This window comes from Sapajus apella, unplaced genomic scaffold (assembly GCF_009761245.1).
Source record: "Sapajus apella isolate SASKATOON/1434 unplaced genomic scaffold, GSC_monkey_1.0 scaffold53, whole genome shotgun sequence".
NCBI lineage: Eukaryota > Metazoa > Chordata > Mammalia > Primates > Cebidae > Sapajus > Sapajus apella.
The window spans coordinates 1,995,280-1,999,124 of NW_022436993.1; the positions used below are offsets into that span (position 1 = coordinate 1,995,280).

At 43.7% G+C, this 3,845-nt stretch overlaps 1 non-coding gene across 1 annotated transcript; it reads right to left on the reverse strand.

The window, feature by feature from the left end:
• Positions 1–174: 174 nt before the first annotated feature.
• On the reverse strand, positions 175–277 carry LOC116527286. The gene has a single exon (XR_004258475.1). It is a non-coding gene; the product is annotated as a small nucleolar RNA U13 (small nucleolar RNA).
• Positions 278–3,845: the final 3,568 nt, after the last annotated feature.

Here is a 3,845-nt window from a genome sequence, read left to right on the forward strand (position 1 = left end):
GCCTTTTTTTTTTTTTTTAATGGAGTTTCGTTCTTTGTTGCCCAGGCTGGAGTGCAGTGATATTCACAAGTCCAGTTATTTCTCATGACAGCCTGAACTCCCAGGCTCAGATGGTCCTCTTGGCTCAGCCTCCCGAGTAGCTGGGACTACGTCGAACTTTTATTTTTCCCCCCACATCAGATGTGTAACGTGCCAACATCCTAACAAGGTTTGATGGAGGCACATCTTACACATGCGTGTGGAAACCCAATCATCATGCTTATGAACTATGAAAGATAAGAACTTTATTTTTATTGATTTTTATTTTTTGAGATGGAGTCTTGAACTGTCATGGAATGGTGCAATCTCGGCTTACTGCAACCTCTGCCTCCTGGGTTCACGTGATTCTCCTGCCTCAGCCTCCCAAGTAGCTAGGATTACAGGCACACACCACCATATCTGGCTAATTTTTTGTGAATTTAGTAGAGACGGGGTTTCACTATGTTGGCCAGACTGGTCTCAAATTCCTGACCTCAGGTAATCCACTTTCCTCAGCCTCCCAAAGTATTGGGATTACAGGCATGAGCCACTGCACCTGGCCAGTATCAGAACTTTTAAATGTGTTTTGTTTAGTTGTATCAGTCAGAAATCAGTCAGGAAACAAAATTACTATAGATATGTCAAGCAGTAGGGGATTTATAAAACCATTGGAAGAGTTTGAGTCTCAAAGTTCAGGGAAGGCCATCACTAGCTCCCAGTTCACCACTAGGTTCAGAGAATGAGGTACTTGTTATACCTGGCCAGGCTAACTGCTCCAGAAACTGCTCTGTTACAAATGCTGAAGTCGAAAAGGGAGGTAGAGGAGGAGATGTTGGAGGAGATGTCGATTCAGCAGCTTCCAAAATTAGCAAGAGATTAAGTCATCTAAAAACCATACCACAGTTGGGCACGGTGACTCACGTCTGTAATCCCAGCAGTTTGGGAGGCTGAGGTGGGCAGATCACTTGAGATCATGAGCTTGAGACTAGCCTGGCCAACATGGTGAAACCCCATCTCTACCAAAAAATACAAAAATTAGCTGGGCAAGGTGGCATGTGGGTAAAATCCCAGCTACTTGGGAGGCTGAGGCATGAGAATGGCTTGAACCCGGGACGTGGAGGTTGCAACAGAGCAAGGCTCTGTCTCAAAAAAACAAATAAATAAATAAGAAGAAGAAGAAGAAAGAAAGAAAGAAAGAAAAAAGAAAGGAGAGGAAATAATTGAGAGTTGTAAAATCCTAGAATGCCAGTTAATCTCTTGCTAATTTTGGAGTGAACTATGTCCATTCTAAATTCACATATGGGAGTCCTAACCCCCAGTACCTTTAAAGACATAACTAAGATAAGGCCTTTAGGGTGGGGCCCTAATCCAATATAAGCGGTGCCCTTCTGAGAAGAGGAAGAGAGGAAGAGACCGCAGGAACGTGGGTGCAGGTGAGGGGACAGCAAGAACACAACCATCTGCAAGCTAGGAAGAGAGACTTCAGGGAAACCAACCCCGCCAACTTCTTCATCTCAGACCTCTAGCCTCCAAAACTATGTGAAATAAATTTCTGCTGTTTAAGCCACCCAGTCTGTGGTATTTTGTTACGGCAGCCCTCGTAGAGTAATATACTCCTCCCTACCCCATTTTCATGGAGGAGATGGTCATGTCACATAGTGGTGATGGCGATTGGGGGTGTGTGGGGTGGCAGGAGTTGGGGAGGCAGGCGGATTTTGGGGGTAAACCCTGATTGCCTGCCCCTGGTTTCTTTCCACTATTTCTCACTGCTACTCTGCATTCTGGTCTGTTGACCACTCACTTCCAATGTAATGTACTAGGATGCCGTATTGTGAATTAACTTTGCAGAAGTCTGGGGCTCTCTCAGCATGCGGTGTGCCAGATAATAAGATCAACAATTATGTACCAAAATAATCCAAATTATGATTTCGCCTGGCACATCTCTTAATTCTTCTGAAGTGAGTCTTTATGATCATCAGCAATCTGCTATTTCTGAGTGAGATACATGAAATTTCAATTTCCCTTCATGCATATGTGCCGAATTTTCAGTTACAAGTGGGTTTTCATGACCAAATTGATTAGTCTGACTAGACATCCATGAAACGAAATGTGCAAGGTCTGATTTACAGTTTTAGCCGTAGGAATACATCATTAGGTATATACAACCACTGTTATTTTTTGCTCTGTTGGGATTTATTTGAAAGGCATTTCATTGTAATTTATTTGAACAAAATCCACAAAAAAATACTAACTCAATAAAGAGTATAAATGTGCACATTACGGGAGAGAAATTAGACTGAAAAAGTTAACATGATGCCCTTAGTTTAGTGGCACAGTGTCTACTAGCAATTTTTTTTTTTTTTTTTTTTTTTTGAGATGGTGTCTCACTCTTCTCACAGAAGCTGGAGTGCAATGGCACAATCTTGGTTCACTGCAACCTTCACCTCCGGGTTCAAGATGTTCTTTTTCCTCAGCTCCTGAGTAGCTGGGATTACAGCCACCTGCTACCATTCCCGGCTAATTTTTGTATTTTTAGTAAAGACGGGGATTCACCATGTTGGCCAGGCTGGTCTCGAACTCCTGACCTCATGTGGTTCACCTGGCTTGGCCTCCCAAAGTGCTGGGATTACAGGTGTGAGCCATGGCACCCAGCCTTACCTACAATTCTTAATGTTCACTCTTGAACTTTTAGTCAGTTTTATACTTTTTGTCGTAGAGCAAAGGCAACAAAAATACATAGTTTTTCATGTTTTATTATTCGAAGCAAAGAATTGTTTTCCTGCTTGCATTTTCTTTGTCTAGCTTCATCAAGGTATACTTTATTTATTTAGAAACAGAGTCTCACTTTTTCACCTAGACTGGAGTGCAGTGTCACCATCGCCATCACAGCTCACTGCAACCTCAACCTCCCGGTCTCCTCCCGCCTCAGCCTTCCTAGTAGCTAGGGACACAGACACCAGCCACCATACCCAGCTCAGAGCTTTAATTTAGTTACAATAAGAGGCACAGATTTTGTTTGTTTGTTTGTTTGTTTAGATGGAGTCTCGCTCTGTAGCCCAAGCCAGAGGCAGTGGTCTGATCTCAGCTCACTTCAACCTCCAAAATTCTCATCTCAGCCACTCGAGTAGCTGAGATTACAGGTGCATGCCACCATGCCTGGGTAAATTTTGTATTTTTAATAGAGGTGGGGTTTCACCATGTTGGCCAAGCTGGTCTTGAACTCCTGGCCTCAGATGACCTGCCGGCCTCAGCCTCCCAAAGTGCTGGGATTATAGGCTTGAGCCACCGAGCCTGGAAAAAGGCACAGATTTTAAGTATGCAATTCAATGTGGTTTGACAAATGTGTGTAGTTATGTAACCCCCAGAACAGTCATGATATTGAACATTTTCATTACCTCTAAAAGTTCACTTGCATCCCTTTGGTATTACCCCACCACTACTCCAGGCTCTGGCAAAGTCTGAGCTGATTCTATCACTGTAATTTTGCCATTTCTAAAATTTCACGGAAGTGGAATCATACAGTATGTTATCTTTTTTTTTTTTTTTGAGATGGAGTTTCATTCTTGTTGCCCAGGCTAGAGTGCAATGGTTCCTTCTCGGCTCATCGCAACCTCTGCCTCCAGGGTTCAAGCTATTCTGCTGCCTCAGCCTCCCGAGTAGCCGGGATTACAGGCCACCATGCCTGGCTAATTTTGTATTTTTAGTAGAGACGAGGTTTCTTCATGTTGATCTGGCTGGTCTGGACTTCCCAACCTCAAGTGATCTGCCTGCCTTAGCCTCCCAAAGTTCTGGGATTACAGGCGTGAGCTACTGCGCCTGGCCCATAC